The 17312-nt window shown below is 44.8% G+C and overlaps 1 protein-coding gene across 8 annotated transcripts in view; it reads left to right on the forward strand.

The window, feature by feature from the left end:
* Window positions 1-17312, forward strand: part of MAPK6 (mitogen-activated protein kinase 6) — an 82938-nt gene that overhangs the window by 51917 nt on the left and 13709 nt on the right. Inside the window, exon 1 of one of the 8 annotated variants that reach the window (XM_068143841.1) lies at window positions 1837-2042. The exons of 4 other annotated variants lie outside the window; for them this stretch is intronic. The gene's annotated coding sequence lies outside the window, so the exon portion shown is untranslated. Of the gene's footprint in view, window positions 1-1836; window positions 2043-15586; window positions 15741-16108; window positions 16127-16653; window positions 16771-17312 lie in introns of those variants that run through there. 3 more of the 8 variants (XM_068143835.1, XM_068143843.1, XM_068143840.1) reach the window with 3 other exon arrangements.

A 17312-nucleotide genomic window follows, 5' to 3' on the forward strand; every position in this document is an offset into this window, starting at 1 on the left:
GTTACCAAAATAATAACACATTGTGCTTTATATAAATAAAAATAATTGCATATTAATCAGCTAGAAGCTCGAGATAATTGAGAGAAGTACCTGACCTTGTACCTAGAAGTACTAATGCACTGCACTCTCTGTAGAGAAATTACTACAAGTGAGACTGCTAATAAATTCATCAGACAACTCTGTACTGTCTGCTGAAAATAAATATTTGGCATCAAACAAAGAAGGGGAGGGAATAAAAGAAAAAAAAACCACCTTGGGTTAGCTTGGTATGATTGGAAATAGCAAGGGAAAGCATTCACAGGCAGATTTGGAAATGTTAGCAGATGTTAAGTTTTGTGGGTAAAGGTCCTCCTCTACTGAGCACCTTCTGCATGGTTCTCATGTTTCTGTGTCTGTGTTTTACAAACCCCCAGGTTTTGTCTCCTTGAAAATGTCACTCCTTGGAGTACTTTCATGCCGCACAAGGGGCAGCTAGGTTTGTTGGTTTCTGGACTGCTGTTGAGGAGAACTTAATGCCAGCAGGAGTGCCTAGAAATCAGGCTGACTGAACTTGTCAAATTGCTTATATTTAACATTGGATTAACATTGTTACTTAGAGATGAAAAAACAAACAAACAAAAAACCTGAAATGCCCTGACAAAGATTTTGAAGTAAAATGCCCATATTTGAAATGTTTCATTTCCAATTTTTGTTTTACTAGATCTGCATTCTTTAAGTCAAACAAAATGCTTCCCATTTAGATAAAGTATTGGTTCACTGCTTTGTTGGGGCTTTTAAAATATAATGGGGAACCTAAAAAAAAAAACCAACCCAGATTTATAAATTATGCCTTTTTTTTTCTTCTCACTACTGGAGGAATCAGTAGAAACTTTTCCCCCCAATCAGCCTTGCTAGTGACAAGAGAAAAGGAGGCAGAGGGCTTCTATTGACTGAGAACTTTTCCCATTCAAAATCAGTGTCTTAGCCCCAGGCCTGGCCTAGGGATTTGGGACAAGAAAGAATGAAAAGAGAGTACTGCAAAAACATATTTCAAAGTCATTGACTGATGTCATGCTAAAAGTAGTGCTGTTCCTTACTTGCCTTTTTTTTTTCCTGAACAAGTACTTAGTGGAAACAGAGAGCCTGATCCTGACTGTTTGCGAGTCCCTCTGTAGTCAACAAGAGTAAACTCATGGTTTGAGACACCCTCAGTACCACCTACACATATCCATATGTTTTTTTTCTCCTCTGTGTTCTATTCCTCCTAAAGTTTGCAACAGCTATATATGTTTTGCAAGAGTATATATATTCCCCTACCCATCAACTCACCATCCCCAACAGGGATGTTTTAATTCTTGTGCAGGTTCCTGTACTGCAAATTCCTTGGCAGAAATGTCGCTTTCATAAAAAGCCTTGATGATAAACTTGCAGCATCTCCCCCAGATGAAATGGCATCTCCAAGAGTCCCTTCAGCTGATTATCTGCTGTGATTGCAAATGAACCTTGTAGCAATCCCATAACAACTGTCCTCGTGGTCTGAAGAGAGACCTGCTGTCAGAACTACAAATAATTTACGTAACCCAATTTAAAGCTCTAACAAAATGTTCCTTTGTTAAGAGGATTGTTATACTTAACGTGTGAGATGAAAATACTTTCTGAAGGTCAGGAATGCACAGGAGATAGATTAGATCTCTCAAAAAGACAAAAAAAGGTGGGTTTTTTTTCCCAGAAGTTTTTCCTCTGACAGATATTCAACTTGGCATTCTTGGAGGCTTATATAAGCACAGCTTTATTCCTGCAAATGCTGTGTTTGCACTGCAGAGGTGGAGGAGTCTCAGAGCTCAGCTTTGCACACGTTAAAATATAACTGTTGGTAGACTGGGGACTCAGGGTTTGTTGGGGTTTTGTGTTTTGTTTGGGTTTTTTTTTTGCCACCACTGGCAACATAAAGAAAAGTTTCTTTTAAAGAGCACAAGGACGAATTGCAGGGTGTATTTCCAAGACTCTGTTTGCTGCAGCTACCAGCATTGAAGAACCTCAGGCAGTTTGATCACCTGCAGCAGGTAAGACAGCCACCCCACAGTGGTGGGTGCCCAGCACCACAGAGAACCCACAGGTGGCTGCAGCGTGGGAGCAGGTGGGCTCACTGATGTGCTGCAGCATTAACCTGTGAGAAGAAACAGTAGGATGGAACTGTTTCTGAGGTCTTCTGCTCATGACTATAGCTTAGTGAAGGTCCTGGGAAACAATCTGCCCACCCTGAATAATCAAAAGGTGGGAAAGACTCTGCTGAGGCTGGAGACTGAGGTTCCAAGATGTAGGTCTAACCCAAGCAAGTCATGGGGGCACATAGTTGTGCACTCTTGGTGTTCAGTGACCTGGTTGCTTATGTTCAGTCAGGAGTTAATGCTGTCTTCACAAAAGTGTCAAACAGAGCTACAAAACCTGATTCTGACACATTGGAAAACAGCTTTGTGAGATTCAGCTTTTCCTAATAAGATCTGGAGGGTGGGGCAGGTCTTGACATGCTTTTCACATAGGATACAGTGGAAATAAACAGAAATTATATCCTCTGTAACCATCAGAAAGCCAACCTAATGTTGCTGTTGTCCCAGTGCCCTGCGCACAGTCACATGTGGTTTCTGGGTCGCCAATCAGACAAGAACTAAGATTACAGAGAAGCTGATGATGGAGATTATATAAACACTTGTCTCTTCATTGCCTTCACTGCTGCACTTCCCTAATTCTTGGGGTCACTCCCCATAACCCCAGGTCTCCTGCTCACCCTGTGCCCACCCCAACAGTGGCTGCCCAACAGTCCCACAGCGGCAGCTGTATCACGGGGTACAAAGTCTGTGCCCAGGATGCAGGGGAAGCAGCAGGGGCTGGGTGGGTGTGACTGTGTGTTGGATCAAAATAATAGGAAGAAACTTTGTCCTGGAGAGTGGGATATTTTCTTTCAGGAAATGTGCTCTTGCTCTACATTGCTGAGCCCTTTATTCCCAAAATGCCTTTGTGAAAGGGAAGAGAAGCCTGAATAGAGCCTTGTGCATCCCAGCAGCAAGTGCCCAGTGCCCCTGTGATGCTCATCTGTGCCCACCCAACAACTAACTCACTAACCCACAGGGAAGACCCTGACAGAGCCATACCGTTCTCAGAAACTCTGAATTTTTTACCTCCCTTGTGCATTCTTGTGTAGGAAGACCTTTTTACCACCACCTTCCCTGACAGATGGCCCCAGGAACGTCAGGAGAAGGATGCCTGGACAGGTGAAGCAGCCGGTGTTAGCTTTCTGGGGTACCTTCTGCTGAGAGAGGAGAAGGTGTGAATGTGCCTGCTCCTTTGTGCAGCGAGAGGAGTGGTGATGCAGAGATGTATTTGTGGGGAGCACCGGCACAGCAAAGCAGAACACAGCACTTGCAGCCTCTTGGTAGCTTGGGCAAAGCTGGGAAGTTCTCATGTTAGGATTGCCTTGGTCTCAGTGCTTGCCTTGGTTTTGACAGATCACAACTTTGTGGACAGCTAATTCTTTGGATGGAAACGTTTTTATGCCAGATGTGTTCCCAAAGCTGAACTTTGCTGGAACGTTTAGCTCAAATATTTTCTCATTTTACAAGAACCAGGGTGGAGAAGAGTGTTTTGCCCTACTTAAAAGCAGGCTTTTTAAAAGGCTCTTGCCTGTTCCAGATGAGTAGGGCACCCTCGAAATCCAGCATCAAAAGATGTGAATTTCATCTTTGTGGAAGATCTCTTGATGTCTATGAATGGGAGACCTCAGATTGTGGTAGCAGATAAATTCCCACGCTGTCTGTCAGTCCTGGGTGTGCTCCAGCCCAGTCACCTTCTGAACAGAAATTTTCCTGTGCCTGCACCTACAGGCTGCTGCAGGCTGTGTTGAGTTTGGGCATGGTAATTGAATATAAGTGGACTGTTCCTCCCACACACTGCTTTTAATGGCTCCTGTTGGCTCCAGGTAAGTAGCTGGCGGTAGCTACCTGACTCATGTGCAGAACAAGGACAAGTAAGAACTTTTAAAGGAGTAGGTTGGGAGAAAAAGCTTGGAAAAATGAGACTGAATTGGAAAGAATAAAATAAAACAGAAACTGGGAAGAGGGAGGAGACTTGGGTAAACTAGATGAGCAGTTGGGAGAGCTGGAGGGTGTGCAAACTCAGGGTGTACAAGCACAGCTACTCAGCAGATTCTGTTGCTGGAGAAAATCAGAACTGCCTGGACAAAGGCTAGAATAACTTGCAAAAATGGAGAATTCAGAGCTTCAAGGATCTGCACTTGGTGCAAGGATTATCAATCACACGGAAAAGCATGTTGATAAATTGAACATTGGAATAAAGTACCAATCCCTTCCAAAATTCAGTTCTGGCAATCAACTTGTGCATTTGCTACTAAGGGCCACTGTGACCTTGATCATTGTGCCTCAGTTCAGGAAAGTGGAAATTGTATTATCCTGACACTCTTGTAGATTGTGGTAAATAGTTTAATGGCAGCCTTTTAAACCCTGGTGGTTCTATCCTCAGACAGGGGCAATATGTGGTGAAGAAGACACAGGTCAGTATGTTGATTTTGTTTTTTCTTGGTATCCAATTACTGGTAGTCAGGTGAGCACTGTCTTGAGCAATGAATGAAACAAAGCACTTGTGAGGAGGAAAAGGAGAATCTGCTCATGCAGTTCAGCTGTATTAAAGCAGATGAGGCTTTTTCTGATTACTGGGATTGTCATGTCACATAGAGTTCCCTTCAAAGGTCAGAGTTTACTAGCTGACATTAAGGCCTATATTCCCATGTTCTCCTGCTATCTGAAACATCAGAGCAATCAGGAAGATAAGTCTTCCTGTTCCTTTGTGTGAAAAAGTTCACAAGTTTCCATTACTACCCTGCTGTTTCACTTGATTACAGTAGGTTCTTGGATGAAGTTTTCCTACTTGCCAGCAGCCAAGCCTTGCCACTGATTTACCTTCACCTAGGAATGATTACATTTCTATTGTTTACAAACAAATATCATTTGACCTAGGATGATAAACATGGGGTCCAGGGTAGAACTTTGATCACAAGTTGTACATGTAGTCTTTGAATAATTTTCACTACAAGCAAATTAATTGCCTTAACTATTTAAACAGAGATATTATTACAAACCATAATAATCTCACTTTACTCTGCACTTCTAGGGAGTATTTAGCTACTCTATGCAGCTGTGGAAATACCAGCCTGGGTAGTCTGTCACAAAAAAATAAACAGCTGACATCCCAAAGCCTTTGCTAGGCTCAGGGGGAAAACACCACATTGGTTTTAATAAATGTTTCACTGTAATGTGAAGTCTTTGTGAAGTGTCTGTGACAGACAGGCTTGAGAGCATTAAGCCTTCCTTGGAGCTACCCTTGGAGCAGGATGATTTGGGCAATGGTAATGAGACTCATAATCCATCCCTGGCAGGATGGTTTGACTCTAAATGCAAGGGCTTAGACTTGTGTTCATCCTTGGTTTCTGGGATATACCTTTCCAAGACAGTATGTAGCTACAGAAGCTATCTGTCCTGGGAAACTTAACAGCAAGGAAAAGCTGAGAGGTTCGTGAGCTTCAGTCTAACCCCTCTGGGCCACCATTTTAAGACACAGACTACCAGGAAGAGTTGGCTCTGTGTTGTCTGGTGGCAGAAGCCTGATTCCTCATTGCTTTGGGTGACCAAGTAAGATCTCCCACTGCACAAACTGACCTTGTCACAAATAGTCTCCCACTATTGAACACGAGCAAATGGATTTGTGCACCTAATTTCTGTGATAATGGATGAAGGCTAACACAAGAAGGTCTTTCAGATGGTTTGTGGTTCTGTGAGCCACTCAGAATGTTACATTAAGGATAGGAACCACATGGCAGTTCTTGCTGTCATCCAGGGCAATATTGGAGGCTGTCACAGAGCACACAGGAACACTATGACCCTGTTGGCATCTGTTGAATTGCAGCAATCGTGAGAACTAAGTATTGCAATCAGAGCTTGTCCAAAGGTTGAAACTCCTCATCTTTGAATCATCTCGATTGCTTGTGTTTTGGGAGTGTCCAGGTTAAACAATAAGAAGAAATTTGAGATAACAGCTAGCAACTTCTTGTTTTCTAAAATAGGTTTATCAGGCATTGATTTTAACTGAGACTGTAATGGTTCTCCAGTGTTTCATAAAACATAAAGAATGAGAGAGGAGTACCTTTGCCCTGTCACAAAATACAGCTTTAGACTCTTAAGTTTTCATTTAACAGTTTTTGTCTGAATGCAATTGAAAGCTATATAGAGATGTGCTGGAGATAAGAGAATGCTGATGCACTGAAAAGCAGAAGGTTTCTCTACCTCTTTATCTTTCTTAATTCTATCTCACTTGAAAAATAAATCTTGCTATTCAGATCATGAAAGATCTTCTAGGCATACAGTGAAATGTTTACTGATAGGAGAACTTTCTGGGTTTAGGACTGCTGCTCAGTGCTTCCTCGGCACCTATGGAGGTATTTCTGAGAAGTCTGCATAAGCCCTTTACAAGAGAAGTGTGTCTCTGTGGAGAAGGCTATTGTGCAGTGGTGCACTAAATAGGCATTTATTCATAGGTCAAGAAGCAAAAAAGATGTACAAGATCCCTTTCCAAATGCAGTAAAGAATGAAGTCTGGGTTGACAGTTTTTGGTGGTTTTATGCTTCTGGGCATTAACCACAGTTGGATCTCATGCACTGGAGTTCTTGTTGAGCTCTGCAAAGGCTGACAGTCCTGTCTGCCTTCCCTTGTGCCCTTCTGTCCTGCACACATGCAGTGTGTGAATACTCACTAACAAGTAGATTTGCTTTTACATCCTGCGGTGCATACACTGACAGATGTCATACATTTCTCTTCGCAGAAATTGTTTCTCCTGTTTCTCCTTAACTGAGAAAGTTTGAGATTGGCCCAGTTTCAGCACTGTTGTACCTCTAATAGAGGAAACAAACCTTGTGTTTCCAAAATAACAAATATTCAGTCAAATGTAATGTCTTTAATGGGAAAAAAAATCAAGTTCTTCTTCAGACTTACAGAAACTTAGATCAGTAACTCAACACAAAAGCTGAAAAACTATGTAATGTATTATTTACTCCTTTCACAGGTAAAAGTGCTTCTAGACTCTTCTACCTGTCATGGGAACAGATAGCTTATGAGTGATGGGTAGAAATGCTGAAAGTAGGCTGCCTCTGAAGTATGGTTGCAATTCTCTGTTAAAGTAAAACCTCAGCAGAAGTCTCAGCCTAGCTTCTCCAGTGCTGGAGCTATGGGAGAAAGCACTGTGTGTGGTTATGACACCGTCTTTGTGTGGGTGAGTTGTGAACTTACACGATCATGCACTTCTAGTGCCCAGTCCAGAAAAGAGACCAGTCCATGGCTGCTTCAAGGCCAACTCTTCCAGCCCTGGAAGAGGTGTAACTTCTATGTGGGAATGTAGAGGATTTTTGTGTGTGTCACTCTCTGGAGTGAATGACTTGTAGTCCTCTGTGTATAGCAAGCTGCTCAGTCATCAGTGGTATGGAAGCGTGGTAAGGAGTGGGCTGCTTACGCCTCTTGGGAAGAGGAGCTAACTTGGCAGTGATGGAGAAGGCTGGAGTCACTGCACTGAAGTTAAATCTATTGAGAGTTTTGCCATGGACTTAATACTGAAAGGTTTCCCCATTCCAAATAGAGCATTTGTTTGGGGTTAAATTGTAGTGCTTTATCTTTATGAAAGCTGACAGAAACAAAAGGAGACAGTGAGTTAATGCTCCATTCTGTATTACTATTGCAAAGAGGAACAGATAGTTCTTGGGATTAAATTAATAGACACAGATTAACCTCTAAGCAGCTATTATTGGAACCCATTTCAAGCAGTGTGAGTTGGAAAAGCCTTTCCTGAAGCTGATGGGAAATGCCAGGGTAAGAAGATGATCCCAGTGTTTGGCACCAGTCAAAGTCCAATCTCCAATGCATGTGTTGGCATTTATAGCATGTTATGAGTGAAAAGCCTCTCCTTAAGAGTAAAAGACAAAGAGAGTTTAGAAAATTCTGGTCAGTTTTTCCTCTTCCAAGGTGGGGGAGTGGGAGGGGGTGGGGGAATATTTGCTTTTTCATTGTATTGAAGTTGCAAGCAAATAGAGTTTTTGCTTGAAACATGATATGACAGAGATCTTGTTTCGTAAGTCTGCTATGCTCTGTAGTAAATGATACTTCTGTGCATTAATTTTTTTCCCTATGTAGTAGTCAATGGTGCAAGTCCCTCTTCAGACAGCTGCCCTCTCTGGAGTAGCCTGAGATCTTGCATCATTTCCTGTCATCTGTCCAAAGCTATTTATAGAATGTCTGCTGATTCTGGCACATGGGCAAACCCCAGCTTTCATGAGAAAACAAACAGTTTGGAAATGTATTCCATCCCAGAATGTGTCTCCAAACTGTTGTGAAAACCTGAAACATCCTAGCAAACCTTAATGAAAGCTAAGATATAATGGGGTTGGAGAAGAGAGGGAATTGAACAGTTGCATGTATTTGTAGTGGCAATATTTAGAAGTAGATGGTGCAACATGCACTGAGAAAAAGTTACAAAGTATTAATGGAGAGGAAGTGGTTCCCAAATACATTTGTTCACAAAGTAAAAACTTCCAGGTTTGATGTCTGAAGATAGCACAACAGTGACTCAAGGTAGCTTTTGTGATGCTGAATATTTACCATATATTATGACGGTAGATGCTCCTTAAAAAGTTTCTACTTCTATTTCTTACATTTTGCATCTTTTCAGCTTCAGGAGACTGACTGGGGTATGAGTCCAGCAGGGACAGTAGGAGGTATTAAGTGAAGCAGCATGCTTCCCAGTCAATCTGCTGTTCATGATAGCAGCTATTTTGGGAGTCCTGAGAAAACCTGTTGATCGCAGACAAAATGCACCCTGAGCAACAGCGTCCTGCTGGCCTGCCTTGACCCTGCTGGCACTGTGCTTCTTGCCTTTTTACCTTTAGACATGCAATATGCTGCTTGCTTGTGAAACTGCTGCATCCCTGACCTCTGGGCATGGTAGACAACTGCGTGCAGGGCAGAGTGAGTGGAGGGTGGCCTTTGCCTGAGCAGTCATGAAGCCAGGATTTGTTAATGTGTCTTCCAATCTGGCTTGTTCCGTCCTGCTTTTACAAACCACCATAAGAAATAGCAGAGTGACCCAAGGGGACTGGCTGGGATTGGAGTTCATGTACCACTCATGAAGGCCACTTCCTGATACAAATATAAGTAGCAGAAGAGGTCTGAGATGCTTCCACTATGAAGTATCAGTATTGTTTTTCCAATCTCCAAGTTTCTCATGGCAGCACAGGATCAGGCTGACAAAGGTTCACTTCTGGCTGTGCCATTCATATGTAGTTTATTATAAAATAACATTTGAAAGTGTTTGAAATGCCTCAACTCACTGCACCTCCTTTTCCCCCGTGTAAGCTTGTAGATAACATTCATTGCTATTTGATATGTAGAAGTTGTGTAGCCTTAGGCTGCTAAAACTGAGTATTAGCTGATGCCTATGTATTTGTATTGGGCTTTGCCCCATGTAAATGTATTTCAAGAGGATTCTGGTGTGGTGAAAATATTAGCAAATGTTAATCTGATTTTTTTTTCCCTCTGTGAAAGACAATCTCTGCAGCTGTATTTACAATTGTACAGCAGAGGCTTTATCTCCATATTGCAATGGCAATCAAAATGCTGCATATAAGAAGGTTTACTGTTCTGTGGGAATGAACAAGAGCAGTTCAACACTGCAATATCTGCAATTAAATCCAATAGCTCTAAAAAATATATATATATATATGCATAATTGTTCTACATAAATCCATCATCAAGCCTTTGTAACTTCTGCCCAGGAGATGATGTATTTTCTAGTAGGGTTCCAAAACCAAATGCATTTTTTTATGAGAGCACCTCACCCTGCTTCCAGGACATCTCTCCACATCAGAGTACTCAAGTTATTACATATATTTAAATAGTATCTGTACAGTAATATGCTGTCCTACAACTCTAGCAGCACTGCAGCCAATGCAGTAACTATCACAGAGCCCACTTAGACAACTGGTCTGGTGCCACTTCAGTGGGCAGATTTCTCCTACCTGCTTCACTTGAGGTTTCGAGGTGAGGATGAGAGCAACTCTTTCCAGTGGATCTGAACAGGAAAGAACTGTCACACACAAAATTATCTTCTACCTGAAGTGATGGAAAAAAACCAAACCAAACCAAAATTTGGTCCTTGTTTCCATTTCATCCTACAGTTTTCCTTGTCACAACAGCCTTGTTTCTCTTTTTGTAGAATGTTTTTCAGCTGTAGATTCATCCACTGACTGGATCTACTGCCCTGCTCCAACATACCTCCTTGTGTCCCATGCTGGGAAGTTAGAAGCAACTCAGGTCACTTGGGGCACCCAAGTGTGAAAAAGATGGTACTAGTCATCCTTTAAAAGGTGATTAAACCTAACACATACTGCCTTAATAGCCTACCTGGGTAAATTTCTGTACACATTTGTTATTCTGTGCATGAAATACTGATAGCTTTCCCTATTCATGAAAGGCTGAGAAATCTGGGAGAGCTCCAGCCCTACAAGTGAATTTCACAGACAGAGGCCTGATACTTTCAATGATGACCCAGCTACAAGACAAGCTTTCCAAGCCTTCCTCATCTTCCAGTATTGCCATGGCTTTGCCAGTTCCTGCTTTAGAAAGCTGCTCTGTCCCCTGTGCTAAGTGTTGGTTAAGAAATAGAAAAAGTAGGTAATGGAATTGCCTGACTTAATAAAAATGTGTGATATTAAGCAGGGAGCCTGCATGCAGCTAGCTGTACTGAAGTGTTCTAGATTGCTGATGATCTACCGGGGTGAAAAATGACTTGTTTTTCTTCAAGTGCTTAAGGATTTTTCTTTCCTGCAGATTCATAGAATTGCCAGAATATGTCACAAACCCATGTATTTCAAACCCCAAAGCATTTGCCCTTTATACTTTGCTGCCTTTGGTTTGAATTGGTCTGTTACTTGCCCATTCTTTCCCAGTCTTTCTATCTTTTCACAAGGGGGTGACGGTCTCAGGGTTTGCCTTTTTTCCTTTCCTACAAGTACCTTAATGTTGCCATAGCTTCTTTCCTGATCAGAATGCAGATGGCACAAAGCTCACTGTAGCAAAGTCAGTTCTACTGAGTGCAAATGAGGCCACAGCATGCTGTTTGCACTCAGGTAGCTTTGGCTACTGCCCAATAGACTTTAACTAAACACAATTTTCATGCAGAATATTTTAAAATTCTTAAGATGGTAACTTTTTTGTGGATGTCTGCTGATAATGCTGGGATACTTTAAGATTTATTTGGAACACTTTAAAGGCTGCAAAGCCAGAGAACGTTTGTTAGAAAAATGTGTTTGTGTTAAAAAGAATAAATAAAACCTGCTATGTCCAGCATGGAAAGGTATAGTTTGACCTCTTCCTGGAAATGGAGATGCCCAAGAAGTGAAGCTACCTGCGCATTTGGGTTGCCAGTGAAACTCAAATTTATCTGGACTGTTTGTGCTGAACACCAGTACCAGGAAACTGTAAGCTGGAAAAGCAAGTGATTTGTAAAGGCTTTGCTTAAGACCTGCAGAGAACTAGGCTAATTGGAGAGGGCAGCAGTTAGAAAGACCCAAAGAAACTATTAGAAACCCTTGGGAGCTGTGCCAGGAAAACAAAATCATACTTTAGGGCCCAGGTCACCCTGCAGAACACAGGTAAGTAGAAACAGACCAAGGGGGCACCAGAAAAGGAGTGTTTCTTGAACCTCTACCCTCTTTTTAAAAGTTGGATTTTCTCTCTAAACTTATCTCTATGCAAAATGAATCCTAGATTTTGACAAGAAGCATAGCTAGTCCTAGGATACATTTCCCTTCCTCTCAGAGGACCTGAAAGTTGAGCAGGAACAGTTCAGTGGATGTGCCTGTGTGTCTTGGCAAAATTCAGCTGATCCTGCAGGACAGGCCAAGGTGCAGGTATTGCCTTAGATACCTTAATCTTTAATGAGAGCAGAGGCTGCTTGATATGAGGTACATGCTTTAGTTTAGCCTCTTCTGAAAATACCTGGAATCATTACAGAGAATTGCATAATGCCAGAAAACAAAGATTTCCTGCAGAAAAGCCCAGCAAAGCAGCTGAAACTGAGACAAAAGCCTAGAGCTGCCAAGTCACCTTGGGCAACCTTTTCAAACAACCTCCAAATCTTTCTTCCCTTGCCAATCATAATGGGTGTGGAGACTCAAAAATACTTAATTCCCTTTTATGCCACAAGTAACAATTCACACGCAGGACCGAAATGCTACATTGGAATTTACTGTTTGATCTTTTTGAACTTGGATATAATACATGAATCATCGCTTCAGTTCTAATCATTTTTTAATTGCTGGGCTCTATGACCTTCGAAGTCCAGTTCTTCTCTTACTCTGCATTTTACTGACAGTGAATAGGTGCAAATGTTTTCCAACGAGTTGCTATCATATAGCGTATCATCTGCATGCTATGTAATTGCATTCTCAGGGAGAATGGGGGGAAGTTTGTCACAGCAACCTACAGTAGCCTGACCAACAGGGCGCTACAAATCTGAGAACAGATTACCAATTGGCTGGATTAGATAGCTCTAAACTGCCATGTGGCAAACAAATTCTGAGATACTCTCTCTTGTATACAATTCCACAAGTAGCATTCTGCATCACACTTTTCTGTTACATGATTTTCCTCTACATTGAAGATCTCATTTGCTAGGTCCTACCACCTACCCTCTTGGAATGGCAGAAAAGAATTCAGAGGTGGGGGAAAAAAGTAATTAAGTCTTGATTTATTAATTATGAACTCAGAAAAACGGTGGAATATGTGAGATTTATGAGTGAGCATGTGCTGCCTAGGCCTCCTCTATGTTTGCTAATCTACTTTTCAGACAGTCTGGGCTGCTGCAGAACAAACTCCATGGACGTGCAGCTTCTCCACCTGACTGAAATGGAGGTACTGGCGAATAGTCTCGATAGATACAGTAGGACAATGGCTCTCTAGGTGCTGTTGAAAAGCTGTAACATAATTTTTCTCTTACAGCAGTATCCTAGTATCAGCTTGCTCTTTTGTCTCATAATGAAAATACTTTTTATAGGCGGAACGACTCTCTAAGTAACTAAATAGCTGGATTTAGACATACAACTACTGTTGCTCCTTCCTTTTTTTGAGTCCCAAATCTCTTCCTTTAATGCAAGTAAATACTCCTCTGTGGCTTGGCTCTGGTTGCCATCCTAACATTATATCTTCCAATATGCACTTCTGCAGGGTTTTTTATAGACTGTATTTAAATACAGGCCCTCTGGAGCAGACAGTGCTGTAATCTTCCAACTCTGTTTTGCTGGGTGGGCAGAAGAACTGAAACTTTGTTTCTGGCTTTTCTCCATTATTGGCAGCATGTAAACAGCTGCCGATAAATTAACAACTGTAAAGTGCCAGTTTAGTTACTAACTTCTGCATGTGTGCTATTACTGCACTGCTGTATTATCAAATGCCCAATGCTCCTGCTAGTAAGGGCAATGTCAGAGCTAGCAATGCATCTGACTAAAATTAAAATATCCCAGCACTAAGTATAAATCTTAGAATGGTTTAGGTTGGAAGGGACTTTTAAAAGCCATGTAGTCCAATCCCTCTGCAGTAAGCAGGGCCATCTTCAACTACAGCAGGTTGCTCAGAGCCCTGTCCAACCTGACCTGGAATGTTTCCAGGAATGAAGCATCTACCACCTCTCTGGGCCACCTGTGCCACTGTTTCACCACCCTCAGTGTAGAAATTGTCTTCCTTACATCTAGTCTACCTCTCCCTTCTTTTAGTTTGAAACCACCACCTCTTGTCCTCCTGCACCAGGCCCTGCTAAAAAGACCGTCCTCATCTTTCTCATAGGTCCCATTAACTACTGGAAGGCTGCAATAAGGTCTCCCTGGAGCCTTCTCTTCAAGTGGAATGACCCCAACTATTTCAGTCTGTCCTCATAAGAAGAGGTGTTCCAGCCCTCTGATCAGTTTTATGGCCTTTTATGAGAGGTCATCCTGCACTGGAAAGGTATATGAGGGACCTAGGGAAATCACACCCTATCTTCTGAGTTGTACTGAAACTGCATTAGCAGAAGCAAGAGGCTCTTATGATACCTACAGGCTCGGTGTTTTCATGCCTCTCTCTAAGACTGCTGTACAAAAGTCTCATGGGGAAAAAATTAATGTTTTTAATAATTTTGCTTTATTTTGTTGTACTATTTGTGATTTTTCAGGGAAAAGTACAGTTCTACTGTGTTTGCCTGTGTCCATTGAGATGCAATAGCAAGACAGGAATCATTCCTGGTGTTTGCAGAGGTGACAAGTAGTTTATAGATGCTCATGGGGAGAACATTCAGGTCCCCCATGACACTAATACTGCAGGGCACATGAACAAAAATGTCACCTTTGGATAAGGTGCTGCTTGCTGCCTTCCAACCATGTTTTTTGTTTCTCTTTCATGAGGGACATTTAAAGCCAGGACTGCTGAACTGGGCCCACGCAACCACATTCCTGCCTGTGTTCAGACCCCCACATGCTGACATCTGCAAGAGAAGCACTTGCCCAGTGGCCAGCAATGCAAGGCCTTCTCATTCCACTTCTCCCCTTCTTCCCCACTGGCTGTCACAGTGCCCATGACCTGCGCATGGAGCGTGGCTCTCCGCTCCACATCTCCCCAGCCGCAGAGAACCTGCATTCTTGTCCCTTTCTCCATCTGTGGTATTTCTCTCAGTGTGCTCTATCGTGGCTGTAGGAAACTCTGAAGTAAATGCTAAGGGAAGTGGTGGCATCACCATCTCTGGAGGTAGTTGTGTGGATGTGGTGCTGAGGGGCATGTTTCAGAGGTGCCTTGATGGTCTCTTTGAACCAAAATGGTTCTATGATTCTATAATTCTACATCAAGCCTTGGGCCTTGCAGCACAAGACATTGCCAGGGCTCAAGTCGAATGCAGGTCTCAAAAGCAGAAGCCTGATTCAAGGGAAAGAGGCAGCTGAGATCAGCAATCCTAATTGAAGCTTTGAGTATTGAAATAGTACTAGAAGGCTGCCGTTAGTGCCTGCATGCCTTTAGTGCCTGTCTCCACCGTGGTGGCAGCGTGTGCCCCCTGCACACAGCTCCACTAGGCGCAGTTCTTTGTCAACTGAACTTTGAGCCTCTTGCTAAATTCCTCTGAGGGCTAACTTGCCATATGGGCTACCGGGATGTGCCTCGTCCCACGGAAGCAGGCCAGGCTGTGAGGTGATCGATCAGTGAGAAGTTGTTCCGCCGCGGCTCCCCAGGCTAACCCCCGCTAGGGAAGGAGGTCGACTGCCCCTCCAGAGTCGAGGGCACGGCCCCGCCGGAGGAAGGGGCCTGTAGCGCGGGCAGGCCTTGGAAACGGCCACGTCTTCAGCGGTGCGAGCGTTCGCTTACTTTCGAGGCTACATTGCCCTTCCCGCCCGCCCTCTCCTTCCCGGAGGGCCGGCCAGCTCCGGCCGGCCAGCGCCGCGTCCCGCCCAACGGAGGCGGAGCCGGTGCCGGCCCCACCTCTCCCTGCCCTCCGCGCCGGGTTACATGGCGGCGGCTGCGGCAGCGGCAACTGCGGCGAGGCGGGCGGGCGCGCGCCAGACGGGAGCCGGTGGCGGGGCCGCGGGGCCTGGCCGTGTGAGCAACGCAGCGCAGCCCCCGATGAGCCTGGGAAGGCCCGTGAGTGCGACAGGGCGCCCGGCGAGGCGGGGAGGACAGGGGGGTCTCGAGCCGCCATACGCGCGGGCCCGGCCCCGCCGCACAAAGGCGCTTTGTTCCCTCCCGCCGGGTGGCGGCGGCGCTCCCCAGCCCGCTCCGCTCTGCTCCGGGGCCCGGTCCCGGTCCCTTCGCACTGCGGTGGTTGCGGCCCCGGGGCAGCGACGGCCCCAGGGCTAAGGGGGGCGAGCGGGCACTGACAGGGCGGGCGGGGGCGGCCATGCGGCACCGCGAGGGGGAAGCTCCCAGCGGCTGCGGCCCGGGCAGCGCCGCGCCGGGCCTCGGGGGTCACCTCTCCCGCCGGAGCTGGGGCCCGCGGGCCGCGACAGCGTCCTGAAGGGCGTTTGAAGGTAGGGCTCCTCCGCGCTGCGGCAGCCCCGCGGGAGCGCATAGCCGCGGTGCGGCCGGAATCCGGATTGGTCGCCCACCGCCCTGCGGCCGGGGCATGGCGAGGCTGAGTCCCCTCTGTGTGTGAGTCTGTGGTGTCTGGACCTGGTGTGCGAGGGGAACGACGCTAGCGGCCCCGGTCGTCCCCGGGGGCCAGCGGGAGGAAGGATGTCCTTTGCCGTCTGGCGCTGGGGGGAGTCCGGCCCTTCCTAAGTCTGCGGAAGTTTTGCTGCTGAATTCGATGCCGGCGGGGCCTTCTGCGCCGCTCGCCGTCCGCTGTGCCGGTGACACGGGGCCGGGTACCGCACGCACGGCCCTGCTGCCAGGGCGTCCGCAGACTCCCCAGTACCCGCAGGCACCTTCTGTGGAAAAAGTGACCTAATGCTTTTCTAAGTAGCTTAAAATCACGGTGAAAATAGCTTGACGTGAAGCTGCAGGACTTTCAGGGCTTGCAAAAGGAGATACCCTTGGCCAGGCGGGGAGAACACACACGCTTGGCTGCTGTATGATGAGTGTCTCTTCAGACAATTCAGTGCCGTTTAGGATCGGCTTGACAACGGCTGTGTTAATTGCATCGTGGAAAAGGAAACGGTTGGCTTGTTGTCGTGTATGTGGTGCGCACGTTGGTAAAAGCACTGTTGCCAGTAGCTTTTTATATATTAATATAGTTATATTCATACAGAAATATGAACATTTCTGTATTTATATTCATATATATGTGCGCGTATCTATATGTATAGATTTGTGTACGTATAAGTAACATTATGACTGCGTGATGTGTTTATACACCAGTTACAAAGTCCAGAAAGTGGTGCCTGAAGGTAGAGGTAGATTTTAGTTTGGTAATCGGGTTTAGAAAATGTGTGCTGTAAAGCGAAAAAGGGGAACTTTCATTTCAGCCTTGCACTCAGGCTGAGTCCTTGCTTTGTGCGGTCTTATTCTTCAATTCACTCTTGACTGGTTAACTGTTCAGTGAAACAGCCAACAGTAGCAGGTCTGCAGAGGTGCAGAAGGCAGTGATTAGCTGATGGTAGACATCTTCAGTGGTGAGTTTTCCTTAAATCACCTGAAGAGAGAACTGATCCGTTTTCATTTATGATACAGAAAAATGCACTGGGTTTTTGTGTACTTTTACAGATCCTTACAAAG

The sequence above is a fragment of the Melanerpes formicivorus genome, unplaced genomic scaffold, assembly GCF_026170545.1.
Source record: "Melanerpes formicivorus ecotype bairdi unplaced genomic scaffold, bMelFor1.0.p_v2 SCAF_10, whole genome shotgun sequence".
In the NCBI taxonomy this organism is placed as follows: Eukaryota; Metazoa; Chordata; class Aves; order Piciformes; family Picidae; genus Melanerpes; species Melanerpes formicivorus.